This window comes from Manis pentadactyla, chromosome 9 (assembly GCF_030020395.1).
Source record: "Manis pentadactyla isolate mManPen7 chromosome 9, mManPen7.hap1, whole genome shotgun sequence".
In the NCBI taxonomy this organism is placed as follows: domain Eukaryota; kingdom Metazoa; phylum Chordata; class Mammalia; order Pholidota; family Manidae; genus Manis; species Manis pentadactyla.
Genome location: NC_080027.1, coordinates 52,589,971 through 52,603,592, shown reverse-complemented (window position 1 = coordinate 52,603,592; position 13,622 = coordinate 52,589,971). Strand labels below are relative to the sequence as shown.

Genomic DNA, 13,622 nt, shown 5'->3' with positions numbered 1-13,622 from the left:
GTTCATCAACATTTCATACTCTAAGACACCACTGATTATAAAATGCAGTATGACTTTATTTCTAAGAAATACTGTTGCAAAACAAACCATACCAGAATGTTGCCTTTCATTTAGAAATCGTTACTTTATATATATTGAAACTTCGTTATCATATGTCAATCTCGTGCATACACAAAGAAGATAATATAATCACAATGAAGTGGGTAAGATACACCTAAAACAACTTCTCAGAGAGATCAATAGCCATGTTTTTCCACACACTATCACCCTCTGTGACAAGAGCATTCTTAGGAATGCTCCTTGGCTGACTGGGGTTTTCCTCCTCTCCACCACATTTGTTCTACAGGCTTTGATAAGTGTTATGTGACCACATCATGGGCCATGACCACCACCTGGCCAGACATGACTGCAGGACACATCCTAATTCTGAAAATGTTCAAATATGGAAATAATTTGCATCTTGGAATCATAAAATACAAAATACACAACTTCCCCACTGTGTTGTAATGATCTCTTGAGAGCCTGAACTATAAACTCTGCAAGGTCACTTTATGATCACCATTCACTGTCCACCAAATCCCGGGCACACAGTAGCACCTGCAAGTGTTTAAATCTCCATTGACAAGGTGCAGTTCTATGCAAAAGAGGAAGCATCTGGATTTCAAAGTGCCCAAGGTGGCAGGAAGAGAGTAAAAAGGGAAGAATGAAAAGCCAAGTGTGGTTCATCTGCAGCAGACTCGTCTCTGGGTTACTATCCAGGTCACCCTTCCTATCCCCTCACTCAGCAATCTCCAGGGGTACCATCTGTGGTGCTCTGAAGGCATCCCTGCCACACACAAGGTAAAGCAACGCTACAAGCAGCAAGACTAGAATTAGCCCTTAAATCCCTTGCCAGCAAGCCTGACACACACCTCTATTATCATCTGGAAACAACTGCTATATTCCCAAGGGATAACAGATGATTGCCGAGCACAGACAAGGTAGTTCTGTTCATTGTGCTGCTTCTCCTGCAAAGAAGGGTGTGACCTAATTTTTGCACAGCCATATTTTAAAACTGACAGAGGACATCTTAGTGAATTCCATAAAGATGCAGTATATGTTCCTAGGTACATCACCTCACAAATACAGGGGTTTGCGGGGAATCCCATTCAGAGTTAGCAGGTATAACCAAATGTAGTCTGATTTGATGTGAGGATAAGAAATAGAGTATCTTGAGCGATGGTTCCCAGCCAGAGGCAGACACTGTTAGGAGACCTCTTAGAAATACAGACACTTTGCACCCATTCAGGCCCTCCTGACTCTCCAGGGTGAGGTCCAGGCTGTTGAAAGCTCCATGGAAGCTGCAATGCACATACTTAGGTGGGTACCCCTGGCATGGCAGAGATTCCCTAGGGCAGGAGCATAGAAAGCCTGACCTGAGTTTGCATCAGAACCAAAGGACATCTGTACACTGTGGGTTACAAACCCAAAAGTCAAAACATGGGAAAAGATGAGCGGCCTGACAAGGTGAGCAAGAGCATACAGGGAAGGTGGGCTGGGAAAGGGACAGACAGGCAGTCTATACTCTGGCTTCTCCAGTGCCTGGCACATATCAGGACACAAACATCTGCTGAATGAAATGTACATGATGATGCAAATCCTCAGATCTCCACAGAGCCACCTAGTAGGTGCAGAATCCCGGCAACTCGGGCAAGCGTCCCCCTATCAGTTCACCAATGGAAGATATTTTAATTTTGCTTCAGTCTCACTGGACACCTAAGGAAAAGTATTCTGGAAGCAATTCCTAGTCATAAACAAAGCTGCTTCTTGCCTACTAGTCACAGATAACACTTTCCCTGATTTCCAGTTAACAGATGTTAATCATTTTTATACTTTATGATTAAGGTAAAACTCAAAGGTGAAAGGAAATCAGGGAGGTATTTTGAATGAACAAAAGTAGAATATCAGCCTTATTTTATCTCTCCAGTATTTAAAACAAAAACAGATTTTGAATTATGGGAATTTTTTGGCTCTGCCTATGTGAAATGCTATTAAGTAGCTTGTTTCTGTTTTTCTCTCAGTGAAAATAATTGATGAGGTCTTCTAAGTGTCCCAGATTTCAAGACAGAGCTGACAGTTCCCTCAGTTGATGGGGCTCCTTCTAAGCCTAACCACCATTGTCTCCCAAAGGCTTTGAGATGAAAAGACAGCAAGGCAGAAAAGGGCTGAAAGAGGTTCCACCAAAAGAAGCGTCCGCTCACAAAGGTTTCAATGGGCTCGGAATCAGTTTGCCCCCAAGACACCCCCAGCAACAGTGATGGGTGATCTGAAAGTGAAGCATATCAAAATGCTATTGATAAGCTAAATTACCAGACAGCTTATCGGAGGCCCACATCCGCCATATGGTGCTCCAACTTCTGCCGCCTGTTGCTGTCCCGACAATAGGCACGCCTTCTCAGAAAGCACCATCAGACAGAAACCCAGCAGCGGCGGCATGTGGGGCAGCTACTGTGTTTACATTGTATTTCATACTATCAGCTTTGTGCCTCCCCCTATCCCAGTAAGGACTGGAAACACACACACATTCAATGTCAAAAATATGCATTACCTGCACACTGCATGTGCGCGCGTGTGTGGGCATACATCAGGTGAACAGAGGGAAAACCAGATGTCAACGTAAGAAACTGAGCAGCCTAGTGGGGGAGGGCGAGCCAGGCAGGCTCCCAGCTAGAGCTGCAAGCAGACAATGCACTTTTCTCTAAACACTCGGGCGGGCGGGCCTCGGGGAGTGGCTATTTAAATCACTTGGCTCCTTTTATTTCACCACAGTGGAAGTGAATTCAGCCCTTAAGTGCCAGAGCAAATGAAGTCATTCGGTTTCTGTAGGCTCCCTTTGCATTTTAGTATAAGTCAGACCGGACGAAAGTCGGAAAGGTCCAGCTAAAGTTCTTTCTTCCAATTAAAAATGATTCCACAAAGAACTTGTGGTTTCATTAACTTTTTTCCCACAAAAAAATGTTAAGGTCATAGAAAATTTAAAGGACATAGGACACTGGAATGAATGCTGTCAAAGATGATTCCCTTCCCAGAATGCCATCAGGTCAAGGTGTAAAGATGACCAGATAAGGATACCTATCACCTTCCAACGGTTTAACTGGTATAAAAGATTAATGGTGATTTTTGTCGAGTGAATTTATAAGATTTCTGCATCTTTCTACTTCCTACTCTCTCTAAAAGGTCACTATCTTTGCAAAGATTGTATCGTTGATGGCAATAAGTAAAATGTTTATTTATTTAGTTTACTACCCATTAGGGAAAAGACACTAGTTTTCAAAGAATTCTGAAACACAGAGCATCTAGTTATACAAAAACACACAAGATGCAAGTCTGGATACAGTGCAAAGCAAAAAAAAAAAAAAAGTCACTCTCTTAATATTCAGATCTATTGAACTATTTCAGAAAAGCACTCATTTCATCCCTCCAACCGCCCCTCCACAATTACCCACACCTAAGCAGACAACATTACTGGATAACTTTTCAAATCTTCTTAAACATTTTCAGTTAAAAAAAAAAATCTCCTTTCAAGTTAAATTGAGATTGCACTTGAACTTCATCCAAGAGTGGAGCTGAACTGAATTATGATAATTAGAAAGCTGTGCCTATAAAAAAGCAGTACAGTTCATGCATTTTTTTTTAAAGTTCATGCCAGAGAATATAAGTTCAATATGTTCTCACATAATTAACATTTCCCACCATTAGCAGTCGTTTTTCAGTTTATATATCAGTAAAAACAACAGCACTGTCATTGTTGTATATTCCCAGTCAGTAGTGCTCCAGTCACTTTACACAGACACCTAAACCTGTCAGATGCCTAAGAGCAACCAGAATTTCCCACTGGAGATGACAGTGGTGTTTCACTTATTCATCAATGAGCTGGCTTTTTCTTATAAACTCATTTTCCAATTCTGGGCCCTGTCCCTCAAACTAAAAGGGCTCATGAAATCCTAGGACAGAGCCTTAAACACTAATGTGAAAAAGGGCAGAAAGATTTTGTCAGGATAGTAAATACTGATTTTAAACAACTTATGGTGGGGAGAGGGTTGGGTGGGATACAGCCAGGATGGATCCTTCCCATGGCCTGCCACAAAAGTAGAAAAGACAGCTTCTTACAACCCTTATCCAATCAGAAGAGAGACCAGTGGTTTCACCGTTAGCGAGGACTCACTCCCAGGCTATGGAAACTATTTTCTGAGAATCCTCCTATTCATGCAAAAAGCCAGTGGACAAAAAGAGAATCTAAGAGCTGAGAGTGACCCACCCTATAAACACTGTCCCAAAAACCCACTCTTCAGGAAATCCCATTTGCTTTGACTAAAATAAAAATACTTATTTCAAAATCCTCTTATTCTGATCACTACAAAGCCCAAATATATCTGAAAAAAAGAGGCTGAATTTCAACTCTTAAGTTCAAATATGGAGTAGGGTCAAGGAAGCCATGATGAGAATCTTACACATTGAAGATGAACAACAGCTCACAGTTTTGAAACAAAACAATTTGAATACCCACACAAAACACCCCAGATATTTAGATCCAAATATTCTAGCATTCCACAAACTATCCTAGAAGAAGGCAGGCCTGCAACGTCCCTGATTTCAGAAGCATAGAGTAATTGCTATACAAGGGGGTCTAAACTGGTATTTGTCAAAAAACCCAACCCTGAAACATTAAGTGTTTATTTTAGGATGGACTTAATGGACTTAATTACTTGATTTTACCACCTTTGCGAGGTGAAAAAATAAAGTATGTCACTGATATTGTTCAAACATTATTTAGGATCTGACTTAAATACCACAGGGTAATCCATGGCTTCCACAGATAAAATAAGAAAACGCACCACACAGCTAGAAAAGATTACTGCAGCGAATAGCCCAGCAGCAGAGCCTAAGTTTGTCAAAGGGCAATAAGCTTACAATATTCTTTTCTTGCCGAGTCCAGAATTAGGACATTAGCACTCTGCAGTTCCAGTCACTGAACTCTGAAAGAGAATCTGTAATGCCCGCATTTATCTACAGAAAGGTGGGCTCTGATTTCCTTGCAGTCTAGAGATAAAAGTGAACAGTTGCTCTGGCCAGTATTCTCCAGCCTTTGGAGAAAGCAGACCCAAGAAGTTTTATCACTAAACAGATCCAACTTCCAAGCACAGCTTTCACTCAGCAACACTTATTTCTCCTGTTGCAATCTCTTTACTGGGAACAAGACAAAGTACCTAAAATACAAGTTTGAAAGTTATCTACCTACTGTCTGTATGTGAACATGATCATTCTACATGTGGATCATACATGCCGTTATTTGCACCAATCTTTTGAGTGATAAGAAACCACAATTTTCATTTGCAGGCAGTATAATTATGCCCACAATTAACACATAATAACATATGAGATTAGAGAGAAGATTAATCCCCCAGATGCACAGACTCTTGTGCTACTGCCATGTATGAAGAGATCAATCCATTTCTGGAGCAAGAAATCTTAAAATATGGTTAATGGCATGGCTCATTTCTTCAGAGGGCTAGCAAACCTTTGGGAATCTACATTCTTTCACTGTTCCTATTGCATACTTTTCCACTGAAGATGTACCAGCAAACATGATCTAGACACCAGTGACAGACTACAAGTATGTTCTTCTCAAATTTTCATGTTTAAGAAGCACCCTCTTAGACTTGCTGTTCTGTATTCTCAAAGCCAGCAAAATTCAAAATTATTTATAAATGACTGAAGCTCAAGCAGCAAAAAATCCAGAACTTTTCCCCTTATGACTTTTTCTAAATAAAAGGGGATGGAAGTCCCCAAATTGAATGTATGGATATATAATTGTTACCATACAAAGCAAAAGAGAGGGAGAGGGGATGGGAGGAAGAAACTGACTTCCCCCAGGCTGCCCCCCACCAGAAAAAGCCCTGTCCTTATGGCTAGTTTGCTGCTGGGGCATAAGCACACACTGACCCACAAGGCAAGGCAGTGCCTCTCCGTGAAAATTTCATTCCAATCTGACTCAAAGTAAGCTAAGTCACCCCCTCTCTTTAAATTAAATTTAAGTATATGTGGTGGTGAGTCCTGGTTTATGTTTTGGGAAAAGGGAAAAAACCTCCAATAATCTCTCAAGCATGTTCTCTGAATGGAGTTCTACTTGTTACTTTTATAAAAGATCACACAGAGGAGGAACCTGCACAAAGATTCTTTCCTGTGATATTTTTTACACTTACTGTCAAGGCAAAATGTCACAGTGGTTTTGTTTCCAAATTGTAAAAAGGAAAAAAAGAAGAGGCATTGTAATAGAAGGGAAGAAAGGTATTTAATAGTCCCCTAAAACTGCAGATCAAATAAACACTAACTATTAAAGTAGAAATAAAATGATCTACATTGGCACTTTTATTCCATCAGCAAGAACAAGTAACGGACACAGTTAATCAGTTCATTTTTTATACCAACAACAAATAAAAGAATTGTGAACTCTGTTTAAAACTGAAACCTGAGAGTTTAACACAGAGCTACACATACAAAGAAATACTAAACAAAAATATCTGTGACCATTTATGGAAATAGCGAGATTAGAAAATAAGACTTTCCCCGAAAAAATAATCAATTCAAAACCTCTCTACTGACAATGGTTCAACTAATCCATTTGTCTGAGTCCCTTTGTAATTAGTTCTACTATTTCCTAAGAGTAAAAATTTTCACCAAAGTTGGATCTAAGTTTGGCCCTTGGAAGCATGCAGATGCGCTTAGGCCCAAAGATCCTGGATTTATAAGGGCACAAACTCAGTAGTGAAAGGATGAAGCACAGCCTGAAGTATGGTCCCCAACCACAGTCTCAAGAGTACCCTGCTAGAGAAACCCCTGTGATTATACACCAAGCAAGATCCACTGCAGGCTGCAGAGAAAGCAGCCCACCCCCGGCTCTGACAATGCAGCCAGATCACATCTTCCAGAAGCGATCTGTCAATTCAGGTAACCCTCTGCAGGCACCCAGTCCAGGACAGGAGATCTGACCACCTAAACTTTCAGAACAATCAAGGTGAAGGGTAGGGAAGAACTGCGGTTGTCCTGAACTGATAGTGTTCTGCTCCTTTGCAATACCTGTAGCATTTTTATTTTTATTTTTTTATTTCTTTTCCAATTTGAAATCTGATAGGTTTTGCATTTTTCTGTCCCCGAAGCTGGGCTCCTTCTAAGGCTCTGTTTTTAAAACACGGCCTTTTTACATTACCCGCTCCTGGAACATCATCTGTCTCTAAGTTTCCAGTGCTTACTGAGGTCGATTTTCATTTCTGCAAATCACAAGCAGCCACTTGCTTCTGAGAAGTTAACAAGCCTCCTGAGAAATGCTGGTGACTGGTATTTCATTGTTTCATAAATATTTTTATACAGTGACACCATTCAATTTTAAATAAATCTTTAAAAAGAAAGACAATTAAAAAACAATGATAATTATGATCTGGATTTTATTTATTTTCGTGGGAGGAAATAAATTTATAGAAACGAGGCGTGATCCCTCTGTTGTTTTCGACTCACTTTAAATGCTTCAGGTTGAAAAAAATATAAAATATTTTTTTAAAAAGGGGAGCTCATTATAAGTTGAACTTTCTTTAAAGCGGGCCTCTGGACTTGAAAACAAGTGTTGCTGCTACGAACAAAGGCGAGAAGTGCACCAAGATTTTCTTCCCTCTTGGGGATCAATTCTCTTCCAATAAACAAACAAATCCCCCAGTATTTCCTACCGAAGGGAAGTTTTCCAAGAGTCTCCTCCAGGATTTGGTGGTAACTGCGACTCAGTCTTTTTTGGACACAATGTTTCTGCTGACTCCTGAAAATTTTCCACTTGAATGTGCAATGAAGCAGCGGAGGCGGCAGCAACTGTCCTGGAGAAGCGGCAAAGAGGACCGAGCCCCCTTTCATCTTTGGAAAGGAGCGAACCCCCACCAGCAGCGCAAGTCGGCGCAGACCCCGGGCGGGCCTCGGGGGCTCCCGGCGCCTGGCGGGCCGGAGAGGCGAAGTGGGGAGATCGGCCCGGCTTCAGGTTCCGAGGAGGCGCCGGCGGCTCTCCCGCCCGCGCCCGCTCCGAACTTCTGACTTCTCCGGAAAAAACCTGAAAACTGCCCGAGGGTGTGTGCGTGTGTGCGCGTGCAGGCGGGCGGGCGCAGGGGGCGCGGGGGGCGCGGCTCGGCCGGCCCAGCGCCTCCGGGGCCGCCGGCGGGGGGCCGCCTGTTGCCGCGAGGGCTCCGCTGCGCGCGGCCCAACTTGGCGTCCCAGCAACTGGCGCGGCGGCGCCGGGCCGCTCACCTAGAAAGGGGCGCAGGGAGGCGGGCGCGGGGGCCAGCCCCGGCCCTCGGCGCGCCCGTCCGCACGCCCGCTCGTCGCACACAAAGCAGAGCCCCAAGAGAAAGAGCGACCCGAGCGGGTCGCATCGCCGGCCCCCGCCCCCCGCGCGCCCCCCGCACCCAGCATCCGTCCCGCGCGCCAACTTACCTCGGCGAAGGGAGCCGCCGCAGCACCCGGCGCGTCCAAGGCAAACTTCGGCGCCGCTTCCCCCGCCCTCCGCTCGGTGCCCGGCTCCCGGTCCCCGGGCTGGGCCACCCCACCCCTGCCTAGCACCGCTCCTGCCCCGGGGCCGCCTGGGCGCACTGGGCTGCTGCCCGCGGCTCCGGGCAAAGGTGGATGGGGTGGGGGGGCTTCACTGCATGGCCTGTCCCTGGACGCGGCCGCCCCGGGCCCGGGCCCCGCCGCGCGGACTGCCCCGCAGGGTGGAAGCGAGTCTGCAAAGTGCTTGGTGGGCGCCCGCGGCGGGCGGCGGGGCCGCGGCGGCGGCTGCAGAGGCTCGGCTCGGCTCGGGCGGCGCGGCGCAGCGCGAGCGATGTTAAGAATGTTCGGAATGAGGACTGGAATGAAATGAACGCCAGGACCGAACTCGTTCCGGAGGGGTGGGGCCTTGGTGACGTCATGCGGCCTGCCGCCCAAGGGCCGGGGGCGGGGCCTGCCGCCGCCGGTGACGTCATGGGGATTCGGGGCGGGACCGGCCCGGCCGCCTAGCCGTTGGGGCGCGGACTCCTGCAGAGGAGGCGGGGCGGAGTCTCGCGCCCAGGGGGGAGCGGGGCGCGCGCGCGCGGGACCCGCCCTACCCCCCTCCTGGCGCTGGCTCGGGGCTTTGTCCGGAGCTGGGCGGGGCCGACGAGGGGAGGGCGGCTTGGAGGTGCCTGCGCCCGAGCGGAGAGCTCTGGAAGCCTGGGTTCCCTCTTTGGGGTGTGCGCCTAGGCCGGAGCTATGCGCGCTGCCCCTGCCCTGCCTCGGTTTCCCTCACCCGGGACGCGGAAGCTCGGGCCGTCGCTTAGAGCGCTCCGGGACTCGCTGAAGTCTGCAAGTCTAGAGGAGAGAAGTTTTCTTCTGGAAATTCATGTTCTCCAGCGCGGTGGACGCCTTCCCAAGACCGGATTCCCAGCCTGCCATTTCTTCCCCTCTTCTCTTCCACTTTGTAGAAGTTCAGTGCACTCATTCAAGTCGAAGTCTGCCCTACTGCTGGGAAGAGAAACTTTAGCACAACAGAGAAAGGATAATTACAGAGTTCGTAATAATCTTGCCCTGCTAGCACGGTCTTATCCAAGTCATTCAAGAAGTTGACATCCCTGAGGGTTTTAGTTTTCGAATGTAATGGGTCAGGTAAAAACTCCGTAAATTTTAAAGTGCTACATCCAGCCACTTAACGGCACTCCTTTTTTGGTAGATAAACTTGACTTGCATAATAAAAGAATAATTTTTACCCTGCTTTTGGAAGTAGTGATGCAGATGTGACATAGTAGACCCAGGGGGTAAATCAGAAAACAGCTGGGTAAAGTTGACCCACTGTAGCAGAACTGTCTCAAGTTTTGGGTAATTGTAGTCTGCAATTTGAGCGAAAGAGCAGAGCAATTCCTGTACCGTTGACCCCTTTCCTTCTAGGCACTTTGCTCTCCTTTCCAGTTGGCATCTCAGGCTAAATTAATGATGCCTGTTTTATGTGCCCCAGGTGGAATGTGTCTCACTGCAGCACAAATTTCCACAAAACATAACTTGTAGGAATGCATTTGTTCAATTGAAGTTTTTGTTGAGGTAATTGAAGATTTGCAAGCAGTTGTAAAATAATAATAATAAATAGAAATCCTTTGTTCATTTTGCCCAATTCTCCCCAGTAGTAATGTCTACCAAATTATAATATCACAATTGGGATATTGACATTAGTGTAATCCACAGATCCTATTCACATTTTTGCCCAGTCTTGCTTGTTCTCATTTGTGTGTGCTTGCATTTAGTTCTTCATAAGTTTCTCATCTGTGTAGGAATCCACCGCTGTTCAGGTACTAATGCATTTCATCTCTAGTCTGCATGCAATAAGAAGGTGATACAATGAGGTTCCCACTAATGACCCCAACCACCTTAGCTCTGGTTTTTGGAAATGTTTTTAAAAAAAAACACATAATTAATTTGACATTAAAACTATACTACACATATCTCTCTCCAAATATCTTCAAAAAGCCAGTAGAGTTTGATGGCAGACAGACAGTAGGGTTTCTAAGCCACTGTTGGTTGGCCCAGTGTACCTGGACACCTTTCATACTCCAGGTCCTATCTCACAGTCACACTGACAATACAAGGTCCCCTATTCCTTACCAAGTTAAGGAAAAATTCCTTGGCCTGGGATACAAAGCTTTTTATGACGTACTATGGCTTCCTGACCAGCTTCTCTCATCGACATGAATACTTTTTGAGACACATCTTGAAACACTTTTCATCCAGAAACACTATTCAGTTAAATATTTCCTCCCAAGAATCCTCAAAGCTCCTTGCTCCAGTTCTTGTATTCTGTCAGTTACCAGTGCACTGGGACGCTCCCATATCTGAGTCCCTAGAAAGTAGACTAGATCTCATGCAGCTAAGTGTTCATGGCTGGGAACCTACACATAAATGGCAGTAACTCTTGTTTTCTTTCCACCCTAACTTCCACACATTTTCACTCTCCTCAGCCACCCATGGGCAGTGCATAGCACTTATGGGTTTAGGGCTCAAGAGCTGTTCACCCCCAGCATCTGAAGGGGTGAGTAGCTGCCATTTGCTAAAGTAACTGCAACTACCATTTAATACACCCATACTCAGCACTTGGTGTTTTGTATTTGCCAGCTCAATTAATCCTCATTGTACCTGTACAGGTAATAATTATTAGCCACATTTACACAGGTGAGGAACTGAGGTGTAGGGAGGTTATATGACTTGCCCATGGTCTCATAGCTGGGAGAGAAGGGAGCCAGAGCCTGAATTCCTTCTGACTTCAGCCCATGTTCATAACCACTGACCTCTACTGCCCCCAAAACTGAAAGGGATATATATCAAACCATAGAATGCCCAGCACTGTTTTAGTACATTCCATATATTATCTCATTTAAGCCCCCCAGTTACCCTATGAGGCAGGTACTCTTATTATTCTCATTTTATTACATGAGCAACCTGAGGGCCAAAGAATTAAAATAATTTGGTTGGCATCATACAGCTAGAAAGTACAGAGTGAGGATTCAAACCTAGGCAGTCCAGTTCCAGATTTTACACTCTTAACCTTCCGTTCAGCCATCCAAATGCACTACTACACTGAATGCAGAGGATTCACCATCTGCAGGGTGACCTCCTCTGAGATTTAACAAGTCTATGTAGGTTATATGTTTCACCTGTAATGAATGAGTGTTTACAACCTCCAAGTCTTACCAATGTAGAACCTAACTTGTAACACATGAGAGAAACAGTGATCCACTTAATGGTAACAGGTCATGCTGAGACAGAAACTCTGAGTTGGCCTGAAGCTAGAAAGGACAATCCGTGGGTTAGAACTTACCCAAAGGAAGCACCTAGCTTGGGAAGACAAGTAAAGGTATATTATTAATAAAAATGATATAGTTTGTCTCATTTCTAATAAAGCTGAGCACCTTGCTTGTAGGAGTATTAATTGGTAGAACCACTTGGAAAAGTAGGTATTCACTAGTTAAATTGTAGGTATGCATACCCTATGACCCAGAAGTTCCTCTTAGAAATACAGCCAAGAGAAAATGAGGTACATGTGCACTAGAACACACATACAAGAATGTTCACTGGGGCATTTTTGTAATAACACCAAACAAGAAATGACCCACATGTCCACTAAGGGTAGAAGGATCAGTGAATGGTGATATAATCATGCAATGGAATACTGATGAGGTTGAAAATGAGTGAGGGACAGCTATGTGCAACAACATGGATGAATCTTAAAAATATAATATTGAGTGAAAGAAGCCTGAGGTAAAAGAATCCATGTAATGTAACTGTATTTATATAAAGTTCAAAAGCAAGCAAAATTTAACAGCACTTTGGGGGGATATGTATTTAGGAGGTAAAACTGGAAAGAATTTAAAAAATAGAACATGAATTAATTACCAATAAATCTAGGCTGTGCTTACCACTAGGAATAGGGAATTGTGACAAGGAAGAGAAACATGGGAGAGGGGGCTTCTGAAGTGCTGGCAATGCTCTATTTTGTCTGGTTATATGGATTTCGCCATAATGATTTCTTAAGCTATGTACAGTAGTCCCCATTTATCTATGGGGGATCCATTCCAAGACCCCCAGTGGGTGTCTGACACCATGGATAGTACCAAACTTTATATATACACTTAGTTTTTTCCTATACTTGCATACCTATGATAAAGTTTAATTTATAAATGAGGCATAGCAAGAGATTAACAATAATAATAAAATTAAGTAATCATACTGTAATAAAAGTTATGTGAATGTGGTCTTTCTCTCTTCCCATATATCTCATCATACTATACTCATCCTTCTAGTGATGATGTGAGATGATAAAAATGCCTACCTGATGAGATGAAGGTGAATGATGCTACTGACCTTCTGACAGTTCATCAGACAGGCTCGTCTGCCTCTGGATCATGGTCCATGGGTAACTGAAATTGAGGAAAGTAGCTGCAGATAAGGGAGGATCGCTGTATTTGTTTTAGGCACTCTTTTCTACATATCTGTTATACTTCACAATTTTTAAAAAGTTAAAATAAATGTTAAAGAGAGCCATCAATATTCAAATGTCTCCCTTGTGCCTAGGACTTGACCTGGTTCTGAGTCTTGTCCCTTCTCACACTTGCATAATCCTTTCAGGACACATCATTCCCTGTCTTCCAGATCTTCAACTTCATTCTGGACTGGATCCTTTCCAGCAGCATTTAAACAAATGGAAGAATCCTTCCCATCTTAAAAACAACAGAAAATATCCTTCTGTTACTCTCACCTCATCCCCAGTTACTGTCCTTTCTCCTCCCTTCCACGGTAAACTTCTGAAAGGAACTGTCTGACCTCACTGCGTCCACTTTTTTGCCTCCCACATTCCTCGACCCTCTCCAATTGGGCTTCTGCCTCTAACACTTACTCCATCAAAACAGACATCCTGCTAGCCCTCAGGACTCAGTTCAGCTAATCCAATGGGCCTTTCATCTACCCCATCGTGGGTCCTTTGACATTGTTGACCATCACCTCTCTGAAACAATCTCTCCTGGGCACAGTCTCCTAGGTTTCCTCCTACTTCTCTG

At 44.3% G+C, this 13,622-nt stretch overlaps 1 protein-coding gene across 11 annotated transcripts in view; it reads right to left on the bottom strand.

The window, feature by feature from the left end:
• The window catches only part of TEAD1 (TEA domain transcription factor 1), a 265,692-nt gene extending 256,362 nt beyond the window's left edge, over positions 1 to 9,330 (bottom strand). For 4 of the 11 annotated variants that reach the window (XM_036918047.2, XM_036918039.2, XM_036918042.2 and 1 more), the window contains exon 1: positions 8,506 to 9,330. The gene's annotated coding sequence lies outside the window, so the exon portion shown is untranslated. Of the gene's footprint in view, positions 1 to 7,757; positions 7,891 to 8,505 lie in introns of those variants that run through there. The other 7 variants (XM_036918038.2, XM_036918041.2, XM_036918048.2 and 4 more) reach the window with 6 other exon arrangements.
• Positions 9,331 to 13,622: the final 4,292 nt, after the last annotated feature.